This window comes from Capricornis sumatraensis, chromosome 3 (assembly GCF_032405125.1).
Source record: "Capricornis sumatraensis isolate serow.1 chromosome 3, serow.2, whole genome shotgun sequence".
In the NCBI taxonomy this organism is placed as follows: Eukaryota; Metazoa; Chordata; class Mammalia; order Artiodactyla; family Bovidae; genus Capricornis; species Capricornis sumatraensis.
Window position 1 is genome coordinate 147,721,558 of NC_091071.1, and position 20,699 is coordinate 147,742,256.

The window sequence follows — 20,699 nt, forward strand, 5'->3', positions numbered from 1 at the left end:
TTCCCTCATCTGGGGGCCAGGGATTCATGTGTCTTTTACAGGAGAGCCATGTTGTTTCAGACTTCATGGTCCAAGGAGACATAGGCTGACCCAGGATATCTCTGAGGCTATGATATAATGAGTGAGTTCTAATGGCACTTGAAATCTCTAAATCAGCAGAAGGAATTTACTGGTGATTAAGGGAAAAGAAAAAGGACTTGTGCTTGTATTATTCAAGGTACTTTATAATTAAGTATACTTAATGATGTTATAAATATAATTTTATTATAAATAACAAATTTTAATTGTGATTTAAGGTATATACAATCCAGAAGTCTGCCATAAAAACTTTTAGGAATAACTTTGCTTTAACATCTTAATGACAACATATTCCCTCTGATATTCAATGCCTATACTATCTGCCTGTAGCCAGTATAGTCCAATTTTATAATCCAATAGTCTATCATTAAAGGCCTGCCCACGTGCCAAACTGGTGTATATTACAATATGCAAATATAACCTCTTCTTTGCCATCCAGACTTGCTCATGCTAACTCCTCTACTTGGGATGCATGCCTCCCTCTCAAAGCACCTCCCTCTCAAAATTATCCCCAGATTGACATCTTCCATGAAGGCTTTGTATACCCCAGAGGATATCATCTCTCCTGTCTGAATCCAGTATAGTTTTTTGTTCATATTTCTTTCAATGAACTTGCATTTTTGCTCGATTGTGATTTTTATACAATCATTTTTCCCCACACTAGATTGTAAATGCTTTGAGAGAATAGACTAATTTATATCACAATATTTTACACATGATCAATGCTCAATAATGGCTGCTGAATTTAATGAAAGACAATATTTGAGCCAAGACTAGGGAAACTCCACTTTGGTCCTCACGCCTTTCCATGACTGCTCCAGACTCTGAAATAAGTTAAAGCAATGTTTGAATTTTCCCTTCAAACCCAGAGCAAGTGCTGATTCAGCTTCCTGGTCCCCATGCCAACTCTGCTATATTGATGGCAGCCAGCCTAGGGCCGACTGGAGCCATTTTGGCACATGCCTATTCCAATTCTGGCTCTTTCCTTACTGTGATGAATCCCAATCTCCATGAGGCAGGCAGTCTTGAATATATAGAAATTGGCCTTTTAATGCTTTTCTGGGCAAGATTAAAAACAAGGTGCTCTTCAGACAGCTGAGGACCATGGCAAAAATACCCTCCTTTTCACCACTCCTGGGATGCAGTGTCCAGAATTTATCTGGCTCTCTCAAGCTATGCTGATGACTTGAGCTCCTGCTTCCCCGAATTCTTCCTCTGCCATCTGTCACAGTTTACGACTCACTGATGGTTTGGTTCACAAATAAACATTACTCAGCTGAGAAACAGGGTGGGATCTGGGGATATGACTCCATATATTGAGAGAGACATTATAGATACAGAATCAGTTTATTCATTCAGCTTATTTCAAGTTAAAAAGCATTGACTCACTGTGCCACTGATGCAGATGAGAGGTCAGCTCAGAGAGTCCAAGATGGTTTTTCCCAGCAGCCGCTCACGACCTCTTCAGTGAAGTCATAGAGATTTTTTCTTTAACTTCAGTTCAAGATTCTCTCTTGGGACGTCCCCTTGCTCATATACCTTCATCTATGACCTCTAATATTCTGATGAAGATAATGTATTTTGTTATGATCCCTGACCCCCAGGAGATCTATTTCTTCAAAGTGATCTCAAAATGATACGAGGTGTTTAATATATGTAAGATATTCCTTTATATGGACTTCCCAGGTGGCACGAGGGGTAAAGAACTCGCTTGCCAATGCAGAGACATGCAGAGATGTGGGTTTGATCCCTGGGTTGGGAAGATACCCTAGAAGAGGGCATGGCACCCCATTCCAGTATTCTTGCCTGGAGAATCCCTTGGACAGAGGAGCCTGGCAGGCTACAGTCCATGGGGTCACAAAGAGTTGCACATGACTGAAGTGACTTAGCACTCAGCACTCATCCCTTTATACTTGATGGCAAACAATGTCAATAGCTCCTAACATCACCTACATTTCCTTGAAGACTGGGATAATCTTTCACAAAACATAATTCAAAATACTTTAAGTAGGATGACATAGACAATCAGATCTCCAAAATTTGCCCCACTCTGAATATCTGTGTTTTGGCATTTATATCTTCTTTAAGCTTTTCAAATCTCCTTTTATTTCCTTAATTTTTATTTTATATTGGAGTATAGTTGATTTACAATGTTGTGTTAGTTTCAGGTGTACAACAAAGTGATTCAATTATGTGTGTGTGTGTATGTGTGTGTGTATATATATATATACATATATATATATTCTTTTGCAGATTTTTTCCCATATAGTTATTACAGAACATCAAGTAGAGTTCCCTGTGCTATATACTAGGTCCTTGTTGATCATCTATTTTATATATAGTAGTGTGTATATGTTAATCCCAATCTTCTGATTTCATTTTAAATTTGAGTTTAAAACCATCTTTTAAAATTCCATTGAGGAAAAAGCCTTGCTTAACATTACTCTTGGAATCTATATCTTACATAAATAGGAATCATAACCTCTGATCAAAATAGAACTTGAATCTGCAGCCTATTAAGCCCACGGCGCTCTTTTCCCCACAGAGGCCCAGTGTGCAATGGCTGAAAACAGCAGCCTCCTTGGTAGTTTACACAGCCTGATGCCTGTACTGGTTGCCAAGGGACCTTGGAGACAACATTTCCAGTGGACATTCATGACTGACAGGCTGTCCCCAGCCTAGGCTTCAGACAGGTATGCGTACACAGTGGCCAGTGTCCACATGGGCCGAGTCGTAATGTCCATCCGCACTGAGTTGCAGAACATGGAGCATGTGATTGAGGCCCTCTGCAGGGCCATGTTCAAGTTCCCTGGTCGCTAGAAGATCCACATCTCCAAGAAGTGGGGATTTACTAAGTTTAATGTGGATGAATTTGAAAATATGGTGGCAGAAAATCAGCTCATCCCAGATGGCTGTGAGGTCAAATGTATCTATAATGGTGGACCTCTGGACAAACGGTGGGCCCTACACTCATGAGAGTTTTGGGGCTGTCCCCATCTTAATCATCCTCACCAATAAATCCTACCTTCCTGTCCAAAAAAGAAAAAATAGATTTAAGTAATGTTTAGACCAACCAAAAGGAAATGTTGGAGAAAATGTACAAGATGATGAAAGATAATGAATTTTGTTTTATTTTTTGCATAGAGGAAGATATAGGTTTGTGCCTCACTCCTGACTGTAGACTGGGATGTTACTGACAGATACTTTAAGATTTCCCCTGAGGGAAGAAAGAAAAATTTGGCAACCAGAAATATGCTGGACCCAGGACACACAGCTAATGAAAAACACATTTTTTAAGCAAAAACTAAACTGAGCAGCAAATACACAAAGTTAGAACAATACAATACGTGAAAGAACACGTTTCCAAGACAAACCATTCAATATCATAGTAATCCAAGTCTATGCCCTGACCAGTAATGCTGAAGAAGCTGAAGTTGAACAGTTCTATGAAGATGTACAAACCCTTCTAGAACTAACACCCAAAAAGATGTCCTTTTCATTATAGAGGACGGAATGCAAAAGTAGGAAGTCAAGAAATACTTGGAATAACAGGCAAATTTGGCCTTGGAGTACAGAATGAAGCAAGGAAAAGGCTAATAGAGTTCTGCCAAGAGAACACATCCGTCATAGGAAACACCCTCTTCCAAAACACAAGAGAAGACGCTACACATGGACATCACCATATGGTCAATACCAAAATCTGATTGATTATATTCTTTGCAGCCAAAGATGGAGAAGCTGTATACAGTCAGCAAAAACAAGACGGGGAGCTGACTGTGGCACAGACCATGAACTCCTTATTGCCAAATTCAGACTTAAATTTAAGAAAGTAGAGAAAACCATTAGAGCATTTAGGTGTGATCTAGATGAACTCCCTTACAATTATACAGTGGAATTGATAAATAGATTTAAAGGATTAGATCTGATAGACAGAGTGCCTGAAGAACTATGGAAGGAGGTTCATAACATTGTACAGGAGGCAGGGCTCAAGACCATCCCCAAGGAAAAGAAATGCAAAAATGCAAAATGGCTGTCTGAGGAGGCCTAAAGCAAAAAGCAAAGGAGAAAAGGAAAGATATACCCATTTGAACACAGAGTTCCAAAGAATAGCAAGGAGAGATAAGAAAGCCTTCCTCAGTGATCAGTGCAAACAAATAGAGGAAAACAATAGAATGGGAAAGACTAGTGATCTCTTCAAGAAAATTAGAGATACCAAGAGAATTTTTCATGCAAAGATGGGCTCAATAAAGGACAGAAACACTATAGACGTAACAGAAGTAGAAGTTATTAAGAAGAGGTGGCAAGAATACAGAGAAGAAATATACAAAAGTGATTTTCATGACCCAGATAATCACAATGGTGTGAAACTCACCTAGAGCCAGACATCTGGAATGTGAAGTCAAGTGGGCCTTAGGAAGCATTACTACGAACAATGCTAGTGGAGGTGATGGAATTCCAGTTGAGCTATTTCAAATCCTGAAAGATGATGCTGTGAAAGTACTGCACTCAATATCAGCAAATTTCAAAAACTCAGCAGTGGCCACAGGACTGGAAAATGTCAGTTTTCATTCCAATTCCAAAGAAAGGCAATGCCAAAGAATGCTCAAACTATGGCACGATTGCACTCATCTCACACACTGGCAAAGTAATGCTCAAAATTCTCCAAGCCAGGCTTCAACACTACTTGAACCGTGAACTTCCAGATGTTCAAGCTGGTTTTGGAAAAAGCAGAGGAGCCAAAGGTCAAGTTGTCAACATGCATTCAGTTCAGTTCAGTCGCTCAGTTGTGTCTGACTCTTTGTGACCCCATGAACCGCAGCACACCAGGCCTCCCTGTCCATCACCAACTCCCGGAGTCCACCAAAACCCATGTCCATCAAGTCAGTGATGCCATCCAACCATCTCATCCTCGTTGTCCCCTTCTCCTCCTGCCCTCAATCTTTCCCAGCATTAGGGTCGTTTGAAATGAGTCAGCTTTTGGCATCGGGGGCCAAAGTATTGGAGTTTAGCATCAACATCAGTCCTTCCAAAGAACACCAGGACTGATCTCGTTTAGAATGGACTGGTTGGATCTCCTTGCAGTCCAAGGGACTCGCAAGAGTCTTCTCCAACACCACAGTTCAAAAGCATCAATTCTTTGGCACTCAGCTTTCTTCACACTCCAACTCTCACATCCATATGTGACCACTGGAAAAACCATAACCTTGGCTAGACAGACCTTTGTTGGCAAAGTAACGTCTGCTTTTTAATATGCTGTCTAGGTTGGTTATAACTTTCTTTCCAAGGAGTAAGCATCTTTTAATTTCATGGCTGCAGTCACAATCTGCAGTGATTTTGGAGCCCCCCAAATAAAGCCAGCCACTTTTGCCACTGTTTCCCCATCTATTTGCCATGAAGTGATGGGACCAGATGCCATGATCTTCGTTTTCTGAACGTTGAGCTTTAAGCCAACATTTTCACTCTCCTCTTTCACTTTCAAGAGGCTCTTTCACTCTTTCACTATCAAGAGGCTCTTTAGTTCTTCTTCACTTTCTGCCATAAGGGTGGTGTCATCTGCATATCTGAAGTTATAGATATTTTTCTGAGCAATCTTGATTCCACCTTGTGCTTCTTCCAGCCCAGCATTTCTCATGATGTACTCTGCATATAAGTTAAATAAGCAGGGTGACAATATGCAACCTTGACGTACTCCTTTTCCTATTTGGAACCAGTCTGTTTTTCCATGTCCAGTTCTAACTGTTGCTTCCTGACCTGTATACAGGTTTCTCAAGAGATAGGTCAGATGGTCTGGGATTCCCATCTCTTTCAGAATTTTCCACAGCTTATTGTGATCCACACAGTCAAAGGATTTGGCATAGTCAATAAAGCAGAAATAGATGTTTTTCTGGAACTCTCTTGCTTTTTTGATGATCTAGAGGATGTTGGCAATTTTATCTCTGGTTCCTCTGCCTTTTCTAAAACCAGTTTGAACGTCTGGAAGTTCACAGTTCACGTATTGCTGAAGCCTGGCTTGGAGAATTTTGAGCATTACTTTACTAGCGTGTGAGATGAGTGCAATTGTGTGGTAGTTTGAGCATTCTTTGGCATTGCCTTTCTTTGGGATTGGAATGAAAACTGACCAGTTCTGTGGCCTCTGCTGAGTTTTCCAAATTTGCTGGCATATTGAGTGCAACACTTTTTCACAGCATCATCTTTCAGGATTTGAAATAGAAACTGGTATTCTATCACCTCCACTAGCTTTGTTCGTAGTGATGCTTCCTAAGCCCACTTGACTTCACATTCCAGGATGTTTGGCTCTAGATCACCATGATTATCTTGGTCGTGAAGATCTTTTTTGTACAGTTCTTCTGTGTATTCTTGCCACCTCTTCTTAATATCTTCTGCTTCTGTGAGGTCCATACCATTTCTGTCCTTTATCGAACCCATCTTTGCATGAAATATTCCCTTGGTATCTTTAATTTTCTTGAAGAGATCTCCAGTCTTTCCCATTCTATTGTTTTTCTCTATTTCTTTGCATTGATTGCTGAGGTAGGCTTTCTTATCTCTCCTTGCTATTCTTTGTAACTCTACATTCAAGTGGGTATACCTTTCCTTTTCTCCTTTGCTTTTCTCTTCCCTTATTTTCACAGCTATTTGTGAGGCCTCCTCAGACAGCCATTTTGCTTTTTGCATTTCTTTTTCTTGGAGATGGTCTTGATTCCTGTCTCCTGTACAATGTCACGAACCTCCATCCATAACATCAGGCACTCTGTCTATCAGATCTAGTCCCATAAATCTATTTCTCACTTCCACTGTGTAGTCATGATGGATTTGATTTAGGTCATACCTGAATGGTCTAGTGGTTTTCTCCACTTTCTTCAATTTCACTCTGAATTTGGCAATAAGGAGTTCATGATCCAAGCCACAGTCAGCTCCCAGTCTTGTTTTTGCTGACTGTATAGAGCTTCTCCATCTTTGGCTGCAAAGAATATAATCAATCTGATTTTAGTATTGACCATCTGGTGATGTCTATGCATTGGATCATCGAAAAAGCAAGAGAGCTCCAGAAAAACATCTACTTCTGGTTTATTTACTATGCCAAAGCCTTTGACTGTGTGGACCACAACAATCTCTGGAAAATTCTTAAAGAGATGGGGATACCTGATCACTTGACCTGCCTCTTGAGAAATCTGTATGCAGGTCAAGAAGCAACAGTTAGAACTGGACATGGAACAAAAGACTGGTTCCAAATTGGGAAAGGAGTACGTTAAGGCTCTATATTGTCACCCTGCTTATTTAACTTAATGCAGAGTACATCATGAGAAACAGTGGGCTTGATGAAGCACAAGCAGGAGTCAAGATTGCCAGAAGAAATATCAATAACCTCAGATATGCAGATGGCACCACCCTTATGGCAGAAATCGAAGAAGAACTAAAGAACCTCTTAATGAAAGGGAAAGAAGAGAATGAAAAATTTGTCTTAAAACTCAACGTTCAGAAAACTAAGATCATGGCATCTAGTCCCATCACTTCATGGTAAATATATGGGGAAACAATGGAAACAGTGTCAGACTTTATTTTGGGGGGCTCCAAAATCACGCAGATGGTGACTGCAGCCATGAAATTAAAAGACACTTGCTCTGTGGAAGAAAAGTTAAGACCAACTTAGACAACATATTAAAAAGTAGAGACATTACTTTGTTATCAAATGTCCATCTAGTCAAAGCTATTGTTTTTCCAGTAGTCATGATTTGAAATTCTTGGTCCACAATATCTGCTCCCCACCCTTTTCAGCTGTTGGTGACTCTATGTCTTTGGAACTGAAAGGTGCATCCTTTTATTAAGCAAGGGGTCATCAAATCTGCCAGAACTTGCACAGTGCTTACACTCACTTCTCCAGCAATAAAAATAAAACTATAGCTTTATTGTGGAATAGCTTGTGCAAAATTAGTTTTTCAAGGTTTCTAGACTTCTGCCTTCCGTGTGTGTGCATCCTATGTCGCTTCAGTCATATCTGCCTCTGTGTGGCTCTATGGACTGTAGCCTGCCAGGTTCCTCTGTCCATGGGGATTCTCCAGGAAAGAATACTAGAGTGGGTCACCATGCCCTCCTCAGGGCACCTTCCTGACCTGGGGATCAAACCCACATCTTTTATGTCTCCTGCATTAGCAGACAGGTTCTTTACCACTAGTGCCACCTGGGAAGCCCAAGTTTTGGAGAATTAAGCCATACTGAGGATTAGATTTTAGCATGCATAGTCGTCCTCCTAAGGTTGGTTTCATCTACTAAACCTAATTAGGGTAAGAGTTCTGATAAAGCTATACAATCATCTAACTGGTGGGCTGTATTAAATGTTGGATGTGGCCATTTTTGCCAGTCAAACAGTCAAATAACACACTCCAGGACCAGGGCAAGAGGGAATTGATCCAACCACAGGTAAGATATTAATGTGGCAGAAATACATTAATTTTAAAATAGTATTTATTAAAGGACTTTCCAGGTGGCACAGTGGTAAATAATCTACCTGCCAGTGCAGGAGACTCAAGAGACATGGGTTTAATCCCTGAGTCAGGAAGATACCATGAAGTAGGAAATGGCAACCCACCCCAGTATTCTTGCCTGGAAAATTCCATGGACTGAGAAGCCTGGCAAGCCATGTCCATGGGGTCACAAAGAGTTGGATATGACCGAGCGACTGAGCACGCACACACACACACACACACACACACACACACACACACACACACACGTTAAAGGTCTACAGTAATAATAATAGTAAATACTAGATCTTAAAATCTTGTATATAGTCAACTAATCACTATATAATATGCATCTAGCACAGGTCTCATCCTGCAGTAGGTGGTCAATTAATGTTTACTGAACAACTGAGTAGCAAACATTTATGACACATTTATTGAATCATTATATGAGGTCAATTATATAGAAACTGGCATCATCCCCATGTTCAGAGGAAGAAAGTCACATTCACAGAGATGCTTTAACTTGCCTAAGTTCACCCAGGTAGAAGTGGGGTCGATGGAAACAGCAGAAAGGGAACCCAAACTCTATGTCTGTACTTTTCCTCTCTGGGTCTCACTACCTCCAGTCCTGTGCAATGCACTGCATGGGGAGAGCTGAGGAGAAATGCAGAGAGCTTCAGGGTTTTTTTCCTGGTTCTCCAGGGGCCTACAAATCACATGGATTAAATTTTTTTAATGCCAAAAATAAGCATACAAAGAATAACTACACCAGGAATTCAGGAAAAAGGAACACTGCTCTTTTCAGGCTTCTTGGTAGAACATCACAGAACTTCTCAGCCTGGTCCTTGCCAGCCTCATCAGGTGTCGTCTCTCCAGTCTCAGCCACCCCTCCTGCCATCTGCTGTAATGCCTTGGATGAGGACTATCTACTTTCAATCTTTGGTTACTAGTCTCCCTCTGCCCAAAATAAAATCATGCTCCTTAAATGACTGACTCAATTGTTACTCTCTCTCTGAAGCCTTTCCCAGCCCCTCCACCCACCACACCACCACTCCTGGCTGAATTAATCACTCCTTCATCTGTTTTATCATAGACCTCTGTTCAGAGTCAACTCCTGAATTAGCCTTTGCCACAGTCAGTTGACCTCCTCAACTATATTCTGAGCCCCTTGAAGAAAAGGACTGCACCCTATCAAAACTAAGGGTTAGAGATTAATTCTACATCCCTGGAGAATGGTGAGAACTCTGGCCTGATTAAATCTAAGAGCTGGTTTGAAGTAGTAGACAACAAAGTTTGTAGAGTGGGGGACCTTAACATTGAAGATCAGAGGATGCCATACTGAAGATTTAGAACGGCAAGTTTCTGGCAGCTCTTCTAAAGAAACAGATGGGATGAAATTGAGGCTGTGAGAAGACAAAAAAGGTAGCAGGATGACAAATTCAGGTTGAGACCAGAAACTTGTTTTGAATGGGAGAAAACAATGTGGAAATGAGTTAATGATGAAATGAAATAGCTCAGGAATTTTTATGGGAACCAGATCCATAATTTTAGTCCTTCACCTCCAAATTGGTTTTTGTTTATAGCATCAGTAACAAATTTTTTCCTCACCACTGACTTTTTCAATTAGATGCTATGAGATGCCCATCACACCTAGGATCTAATCTTTATAATAAACTTGTGATGTCAGATTATAGCCTCTGCTGTATAGATAAGGAGGCACAGGTCAAGTAGCTTTTCTGGGTTACACAGCTAATGAGTGTAAGGACAGTGATTTGAACCCAAGTCTCTGTGTTTGCAAAACCTGTTCTCCAACAGGCAAGCACGGATAAGAAAACACAGCAAGTGTGTGCATTCAACCTAGGTGGAAATGTGAAATAAGTTGGGAAACTGAAGCCAACTCATGGCAAAAATAACAGCATCATCCTTCTATGAGGAGGGTGGGGTTCCAACAGAGGCTTATGATAATGAGGCACTAATTGCTAATACTTCATTACCTAAGATCGACCTGTGATGAAAGGTGGTGATAGCCAATGCTATGAAACAGGTAGGTGTGAGGAAGGTATCAGATTCAGGATTTGCAGGTGCTTCATCCACACTGAGACACTCCGATGAGTATGTGGTTAGAATTGCGTTAAGACGTGTTAGTCACTCAGCCGTGTCCCCATGGACTGTAGCCCACCAGGCTCTTCTGTCCATGGGATTCTCCAGGCAAGAATACTGGAGTGGATACCCATTCCCTTCTCCAGGGGATCTTCTTGACTCAGGGATCAAACCCACATCTCCTGCATTGAGGGCAGATTCTTTACTGTCTGAGCCACCAGGGAAGTCAAGAAGCAACTGGTACAAATCTGATTCACAAAATCAGGAAGTAAAACATATTTTAAGCAGGTTTACACAAGACTCACTTCAAGCTAAGTTAAAAGGCAGCTTCTCTCTTCAAGATGATACAGTGGTACAGAATGCCCCATCACAAACAACAATCTTGTAAGAAGAACAATTTTTATATTAATAACTAATGATTACCATATCATTGAGCCATGTGACTCTGGGAATTATAGAGTGATTAACAATCTTGCAAAGAATTACTCACCCACTCATCCAGGATGAGTAGTAATTTACTTGGTCAAACTGGTAAAGTGTGTTGAATTAATTTTACTACATATGATGTTATAATCTTGTGGGGATAAGAAACAGAAGCTAATTGGTCCTTTTTTAGTCAACCCATTAAAACTTAAGAGAAGATTTGATGTATATTATCAGTTTCCCTCCCAACCCCCCACACTCACTTTTTGCAATATAAGTTTTAATCAATTCTCCATTTTAGAAGAAAAAGTGAAAATGAAAAATACTATCATTGTTTTCTTCTCAACTTGTGTCTTTCCCCACAAAAAAACCTAAGACAGCTTAAAAGACAAATCTGTGTTTTTATCTAGTATTACTTCTTTATTGCTCTCTCTAGGAGAGAACACTACTCCTAGATTAGAGAAGGGACTGGTCAATGATTTCAATTGGAACCAAAAACAAAATTTTTTTGTTTAAAAGTCTGGTGATTCAAGCACTAATTGTCACATATGGAGAGTTAAAGACTCTGTTTTCATGCCCCTTCATGTGGCTCCTTTAACAGCATTTCCCTTTCATCGGGTCCCCCACAAGCCATATTTGGAATGAAGGAAAAGAAAAGATAACAGAGAGAAACGGAAGGGAGTAATTTGTTTTCATGTATATTGATATATGATAGCTTGACTTCTGAACAAGAGAATGTATTTTTTAAATAGAATGGAATAAATTCACAGGTCCATACTCAAAAAATCTATTTCTGTATGTGTGTATATAGATATAAAAAATGCCCATATAGATTTTATAGATACAAAAGCATATGCATAAGTATATTAAAAAATTCACTAAATTTTAGGCATTATATAAGCACACATGGATTGTAAATATGAAGAAAATGGTGTATAATAAAAATGAAACATCTGGCCCTCTAGACCTGCATTATAATGAGTGCTTTAATGATAGCATGTGACAAATGGAGCATATGGCATATCAGTGAAGTCTTGCTACAGAGAACTGGACAGATCTTTTGAACCAAATTTTGTAGCATCTAGATTTACCCACAGTATTTTTCTAAATGCACAAATTCAAAACCAATTTAAATTCAATAACTGAACATTTGTTAATTTTGTATTGTTTATACATTAAACTTCTTCCTAGGGGAAACACACATAGCACAAAATACATATATCTCAATCTAAAATGACAGTCTGAATGACTGTAATGAAGCTAATCTTGCTCATTCTGCTACTACTCAGGCTTTCTCTTTGGACCATGGAACTGTTTTAAAAGCTGGTTATGATCTATACAAAGGCCACAATAAAGAAGAAACTTGTTCAAAACTCTTTGAGAGGCTTGCAGAAACTTTCCTACAACTAAGGCTCTTATGGGAAACATAATCCCATTCTCACCTACAGCTTGACCTTCAAATCTTCAGCCTGCCTTCAATAATGAAAGTTCATTGCTTAGAGCAAACAACAAGCATTTTGTGTAGCACCAGGAGCCCCTGAAATGGAGTTCTTTTGATACTATGGTTCTGCAGCCTCGGGAGGTCATTGGCAAGATGCCACTTTGATATAGCAACTTCATTCCCTAAACTAGGGGCCAAGTGAGAAATGTCAAATCATGTTGAAAGAGAAGACACTGACTTATTGTAAAAGGAGAGAATACTACAAGAGCTTATTTTAAAAGACCTGTTTGGACAAACAAGGAAGCAGGGCATTTGGAGGAAAAGAGCAGAGGGAGTTTAGCGAGGAGACAGACACTGAGGCCACTTTTCCTCAATTCTGGAGGCTCCAACGCTCTATCCAGAAAGTGGGGTAAGAGTTATGTTTAGCCCACAGATTTGTTGGGGAATTAAATTAAATGATCCAATAGATGCAGACAGCTAAATATTAACTAGGTCCTTCCTGAGCCCAGTTCCTACATCTGCATTTGTGGCTTGAAATAACACCATACATAATCCAGATAAGAAATTCAACCCATTGGTGGTATGTATAGAAAAATAAAAACAAAGCTTGCCCTTATCAGAGATGAGTGGCTCACAAACTGGAGAGTGTGTGACCTCTCAGTCTCACCAATGTACCCTCTCTTCTCTCCCATTTCATGTTTTCTCCATTCCACTTCTCTTCCTCCTATTCTGGGACAGTTAAAGTCTTCCCTCTCTCTCGCTGAGTAGCCTTACTTCCTCCTCTGAGGCCTGGATCCCTCCTTCCCTCCAGATGCTAGAGGGATGCATTGACACTCCAGCTTACCAGTCACTAGAATAAGGCTATTTTCTCACCATAAGAAACTCTGGTAGCTTCCGAAGAAGGGAAAATTTCACAAACTCCTTATAGTTGATTGCTATTATTACTGGCTAAAATAATGCTTGATCACTTGGAACCTCCAGAACAATGACAATCATGGAATATAATGAGACTAATTCCATAGCAGTTATTTCAAATTCAAAGTAACATTCAATCATAAAGCAGAATATATGAGATACTGTCATTTTCTGTTTCCTATGGCCAAGGGAGTTTGAGTAGAAGAGTAGACCCTTCTGGAATCTGTGACATATTCTCACGGGCCCATGAATTCCTTTTGAAGATTTAATATCTTGGGTCTTTCATGTTTATGATACTCTGAAAAGCTAAAGTAAGTTTATTCTACCTCATCTGGAAGACCATCTTATGAACAATTAAGTGTCAAATGATATGACAAAAATGTTCAACCTTTGAGTGAACTGATAAACTTATCTAGATCCTTTTTATAATGTGAAAATGCCAATTATTACCTATCTCTTGGAGAAGGAAATATCAATCCACTCCAGTATTCTTGCCTGGAGTGTTTCATGGACAGAGGAGCCTGGCAGGCTACAGTCCATGGGGTCACAAGAGTTGGACATGACTTAGCAACTAAACCACCATCACCACATATCTCTTATTATAACTAAAACTGAAAAGAATCTTTAAATTCCCTTTCAAATTGTAAAATTAATACTCTGTGGCAATATTTATAACTGAATTTTTTTATTTTTGATATACATTAAGGCTTTGATTTAAGTCCTTAACATGATATAGTGAAGCAAATAAAAAGAGTAATTACAGTGAGTAAGAAAAGGTGGAAGTAGATTTAATGCTGAAATTATACTTTCATGATAATGTTGAACAAATATGTACAAATGTTTTTTTAAAAACTATAATTTCAGCACAGAGCAAAAGAATTAGCAGGAAATGACTTGTTCACGACACTCTATAAACCAAGATTTCTTGGTTATACTTTAAATTCAGAGAATATTGGTCTTTCAAGGCTTTTGATTAAATATAAAGTCTGAGCTAGCAAAGTTAGTTCAAAGCTTTAAAATAATTAAAAGCTTTAATTAATTAACAGCTTCAAAGCTTTAAAATAGTTAATACCATCATGTATGGTTTGTATGAACACACATTTCCTACATTTTGAATGTACTGACTATACTGCCTCTTCTTTGTTGGTTAGAATCAATCCACTTAAATATCAAAAAATAGCAGGTAAACAGACATAACCTCTATGATTAAAGGCATGAAGGACAGAAAATTAGATCATAAGCAACACTGAGAAACTCTGGGGACGGACATTTTGGGACCTGAGATGATCTATATGGGTCACTTGGCTAGGCCCAATTTCCAGTTACTCATTCAAAGTCTAATCTAGGTGTTGCTGTGAAGGCTTTTTTTTTTTTTTTGTAAATAGTAAAGTCCATAAACATTTAACTTTAAGTAAGAGTATGATATTAATAGATAATCTGGGTGGGTCTGATTCAATGATTAAAACACTAAGAGTGAAACTGAGGCTTCCTTAATAAAGAAGAGATTTAGCCTGTGGATGGAAGCTTCAGGCACAGAGTTCCAGCCTGTCCTTCCTGACATCCTGTACTACAGATTTCAGACTTGCCTGGCCAACTCCCACAATTGCATAAGCAATTCCTGGTAATAAATCTTTTAACATAGATCTCCCGCTGGTTCTGCTTTTCTGGTAGAACCCTAAGTGATACAGTGCCCCAGTAATCTGATGACATGCATATGTTCAGCAATCGTAAGGAACCAATATCAAATAAAAATTTAAATCCAAAAGAACTTGGTAGTTATTTAAAAACTAACTTCTCACATATTTTCTTTTTTAAACTCTTGATTTTTAAAAAAGTTTCTGAAACAGTTATGCTTATATTCAAATACTTGAGAGAAAAACAAAAGAACTTGCTTTCAGTAAATTAAAAAAAATGGTATCTACTTCTTATGAAGAAGCATTATTGATCATAAAACTGGGCACGTTTCAGACAATTACTGTAAACTATATTGGATGAACAGCAAAGAGACTGCAGTGTAGGGAAACTAACACTAAAGAGATAATTTTAGCAAACAGCCATTAGCGGTGGGTACAAGAATGAGTTTCCAAAGCGTGAGAGAACTGTCTCAGGGGTTTACAAGTCCAGAGAACAGACAAGATCATTAATTACTCTAGTAGAAACCAATGAGGATCCATAACAATGTGGATCTGTGAGCCTCCCATTTCCCAAACCCCACCATTACCTTGGCTCTTCATACTTCCAAATCATAAAACCAGTGCTCAATAAACCCCTCATCATCTTGAAGAGGATCGATCACAAGGAATGAGAAGAAATTTAGAAGACTGAGGCTTTATTCCAAACACATGCAGCATCGTAAAGACATTATGTAAGCTGGAAAGGACTGTTAAACTGCCTATCAGCAAGCTTGTAGAATTTTTTTCCCCTCCATGTTATCCAGTGAACTAAAATATTATAAAGAAGATCTATTCTATTAGAGAAAATAAAAGAAGCTGCAATTTAGTCGCACGTTTAATAGCAGCATGAGTAAAGTTTCAACTTCATCATAAGTGTTCTGGGCTCTTTTCTTGAAATAACTGGAACTGAGGTAGTAACCTATGTCAAATGATTTACCAAAACCTGCTCTTTGAATAGTGTTCAGGAATATACTTAAATGCAGAGAGAAATGGCAACTCACTCCTGTATTCTTGCCTGGAGAATTCCATGGACAAAGGAGCCTGGCAAGCTACAGTCCATGGGGTCACAAAGAGTCAGACTCACAAAGAGTTAGACTGAGTTACTAACACTTTCACATATACTTAAAGGATTTTTTGTTTGTTTGTTTTAAAATTATGGCAAGAGAGATTAAAGGATGCCTTAGAATAGAAGGACAGTGGAATGGAATGTGTGACATCTGTTTCTTTTCAGATAACTTGGACTAAATTTGAATCATTGAGGTTTTAGGGTTGAGAACCAAAAACTGATGGAAATGTTCACAAGAGATTTCATTAAACATTGAGTACAAGCAAAATTTCCTTGTTGTGTAGGTGATAAAATGTAGCATAAAATTAAAAGAATGAGATTGGTTTTCCTGTCAAACAAAAGTTGAGTCATTTATAATCAGGAATTAAGACCCTCCGTCATTTTCAGACATCAAACCTTCTGGCACAGAGTAAGCCTGGAGGAAGGAAAAGACAAGGGGGATCTCAACTGATTAAGATTGACCCCCTAGGACAGCCAGAGTCCTTTAAGAGTTAGCATTAGTTCTTTGATAGGGAGGAAATGGAGCTTCATATCAGAATTCACCAAGGTCTTTTGTAGTGGAACTGTCCTGAACTGTGGCTTTAGTCTCATTATTTAACTAAAATATGCCCCACAGTCTCAGCCATTGTAAGATGAAGCATTGAATACTTAACTGAGTCTCATTTCAGGTATCCCTGAACCAGTGTGATTAATGGTTGTATTATATCATCATGTATGTTACCACTGTACCTAACCGGAATTTCATGGTCAGTAATAAATGTCACTTGGATGTATTATTATTATCTTCATTGTTCTTTTTAAATACTGGCAAATTTTCTAGATATCATTCGGAATAAAAATTTATGTGCTGGCTTACATACTGAAATTCTGTGTCAATTAACACACACACACACATACACACACACACACATATATATTTATTAGAGTAAAATGTTGCTACAATGGTGTGCTTTGGAAGCTATTAATTCAATGTAAAAATAAAACAGTTATTAAGAACCTTGAAGTCTTTAAGTAACTATGAAAATAGATTGACAGTTAATATGAGTGTTAAGAGAGAATGCACAAGTTTGTGTTTTTACACAGACTGTGTGGATGGCGACCAGTGGGTCTCATATCCTGGTATTCATGCCTCTGTGTAGTACCTTCCCATACTTAATAGAACCCACCTTTCTTTGTAGGAGATCAATCCAGATGGTAGAGTGGGAAGATGTGGAACTCACTTTCTACCAAAAACACATCAAAAATACATCCATATGTAGAAGAAGTTTCATTGATAACTAATTGCAAACTGGCAGAGAGACTTCTGTACAAACAAGGCTATAAGAAAGATCCACATGTAACTGGGTAGGAAGGGAACGGAAGAGAAGCAGTCAGGTTGGGATCTACTCCCCTAAGAGAGGAGACTCAGAGACAAAGGGAGAATACATGAGCGGAGATCCACTCTGAGGAGAATACAGGAGCGGTTTGAGCCACATTTTAGGCGTCCCAATCCTGGGTCCCACATAGAGAAGAGAAGCCCCCTCAGCTGGCTGAAGGGCTGCAGGGACTAAGCGGAGGGTTGTGGGAAGCCTGACTGAGCTCCGCTTGTGAGGAGTATGTGAGTGCTGGCTTGCTTCCAGTGCAGGGTGGAGAGGGCAGACTGAGGCCTGCTCCTGTTTTCCTGAGACCACCCTGGCATGCATCCCAGCCTGAGCCAAGCAAACATGCCAGCCCCACCTACTTCACCTTGCAGCTCCACATAAGAGTGAAGGCTGCTGTGACTGGCTGGGAAGAGAGTTCAGACACAGGACACAGAGGTGACTCAGACCTCAGGCTTCATCTGCACGGGCATGGGCAGCCAAAGCTGGTATTTACACAGGCAGTGCACCAGGGGTGGTCTTGATCTCTGATGGCAGCCAGACCTCCAGAACGCATGCCCAGTACTCTCCAAGAGCCACCTGGGCCCCACCTGCCCTGCAGCATGACTCCACAACAGACTGGTGGTTGTGGAGGCTGATTGCTGTGGTGAGCAAAGGAGACTCAGATACAGCAGGGGCTGCCATTGCTGATGACGCTGGCACAGGCAGCACACTGGAGGCCACTTGAGCTCTGTGGCTGGCCTGTCATAGCCCCTGACTGGTCACAAGCCTAGAGTCTGCATGGGCCCCTCTTGCTCCAACACTGCTCCCCCTCTGTGGCAAGGGTGCCAATGCTGGGAAAGGGGAGAACACATATTTAAAGGGAACAGAGTCAACTTGGACCCAATCTGCAGAGCTTCTGCTCCATCAACCTGGGATCTAACCCCACCCCTGATAAGACAGTGACAGCCACTGAGCAGAGGGGAACTCCTACCTCACAACTGGCTCCAGCTCTAGCTCCTTTGTCTCCAGCTCCCCTCCCTACCACAGTGATAGCCACCAGCGTACCATGAAGACAGAGGTGACTTCTGCTCATATCAAGTCCAGCCCACCTACCAAAGGTACGCACACTGTATAGGTGATGCTCCCACATAAGAACACACTTTTAAGACTGCACTAGATAAATTTTAACCTAAATTCATAAAAGCAGAGAAAGTTAAGCAAAATAAAAAGCCAAGGGAACTGTTCTCAATTGAAAGAGCAAGAGAAAACCCCAGAAAAATAAATGAAACAGAAACAAACAACATGTATCAGATAAAGAATTCAATGCATTAGTAATAAGAATGCTAACTGAATTCTTAGAACTCAGAACAGATGAACACTGAGAACCAAATCGGCTAGGTTTCTACCCAGTAAAGTTCCTATTTGGGGAGAGATACTTTGCGGCTATGTTACTATACTGCTCTTCCTTCTACTATTGTCTACTAATTTTACACACTAAATTCACTCTTCTAGACTTCTATTTAGCCAATTAAAAGATCCAAAAAATTAAAACTACTTTGAGACTAAATAATGGCAAAGTTAGAAATCTTTTCAGGAAGTACTAGCCTAACATAGTATAGAGGTTTAGGCAAAAATATACATAATTTTGATAAAGTCCAGGGTTTTCTGGTTCTCAAAAGTTTTAGTTAAAAATAAATAGCTTTTTCCTAAATTATCTAGGTAATTATAGTTAATTGACCCAGATGTAGCATTATATGCTTTGCCAGCATTTCAAAGATGCATTTCAGTATCTATTAAAATGTCTTTTTATGATGTGAATTATTTTCTTCTCTGATAATGCCTTACCATTGTGAATAACCAAACTATTCAAACTACTTTTCATAATGCAATTTAAAAGGAGCTAATGAAAAGTCCTGAGTTCAGATTCTAGGCTAGAAGTGTGCCTGCATTGGGAAGGGAAAGAAATTAGGAACATGTTCCCATTGACATTCTCCAGGAACTATTTTAGAACATAACACACGTTTAAAGTTTCTTAGAAACTCTAGAAAATGAGGAGTAAATATCACAAATTAGGTCAAATAAGATACAGTAGGGAAGAATATTACTGTTATTAACAGAATTTGACTTAAGTTAAAAACAGTTCATAGAATTCATGTGCTATTACCTAATGGGGGATAAAAGGAGAAATTCAGCATAGAATGCCTATGTACATGACTTTCCCTGAGATTAAGATGCATTAACCCTTTGAAGACCCCATCACTTGCACTACACTGAACACACAGTTTTTGTGAGTCTGTATGGAGTAGGGCTGAGAACTTAGCAAAACGATTCATAAATTCATAAAACTACTGTATATCAACTTATCTTTAAAAGTTAACAAGCATATTGAGATTGGTGGAAAATGCACATGTGTACATAAAAAGTATAAGCTGAGGTCAAGAGTATAGCTTCACACTTGGAATAACTTAAGGTAAACACCCAACAAGTCTAAAACATTATAATTTGAATTCTGTCCAACTTTATGTGCTCCAGGACATTTTTGATGAATGCAAAGTCATCTAGACAACTTAGAGAACTGGAAGGTTAGGAGGAAAGACACCAATTAGCACAGGTACTAAATTCTTTTCATGACCCAGGATATGTCAGTACTCTCTGCATCTGAATTCTTAAAATCCATGTCTGTAAAATCAAAATTATGATACCGACTTGCTTCTCAATGTTGTTGTGAAGGTTATCCAGTAAGAGGCACAGCATTCTAAAACACTGAAATGGGTTCCTCTATAATAAAGTCAAATGTCAGTATCTGTTCCCCAGAGATATGGTAGATTTTTCTCTTCTGGGAGACTTTATGAAGTCATTTGTCCTGAAAGTTTGTAACATCCACTGGTCTGAAAGGAGAATTTTGGATTAAATTTCTTGACATCCTTTACAGCTTTATTCTCTTATAAACTGAATGCTGCTTTCATAAAACAGTTCTCAGTAAGGTCTGATCAGTGATATGTGCTCTGTCATCCATTCTTGCCCTTCCAAATTGTTCTCCAGATTGTATCCACAATGATCTTTTTGAAACACACATGTAAAAATGTCATACATATTCCTCTTAAAGCCCTTGAATGCCTTTCCTTTGGGTTTAGGACAAAGATCAAACTCCTTAATGGTCCATAAAATCTGCTGTGGTCAAAACCTACTATGGTCTGAGGCCTA

At 39.3% G+C, this 20,699-nt stretch overlaps 1 non-coding gene across 1 annotated transcript; it reads left to right on the plus strand.

Moving 5' to 3' along the window:
- Positions 1-2,584: 2,584 nt before the first annotated feature.
- LOC138077288 (small nucleolar RNA SNORA70) lies at positions 2,585-2,717 on the plus strand. The gene has a single exon (XR_011144740.1). It is a non-coding gene; the product is annotated as a small nucleolar RNA SNORA70 (small nucleolar RNA).
- The last annotated feature ends 17,982 nt before the right edge of the window (positions 2,718-20,699 follow it).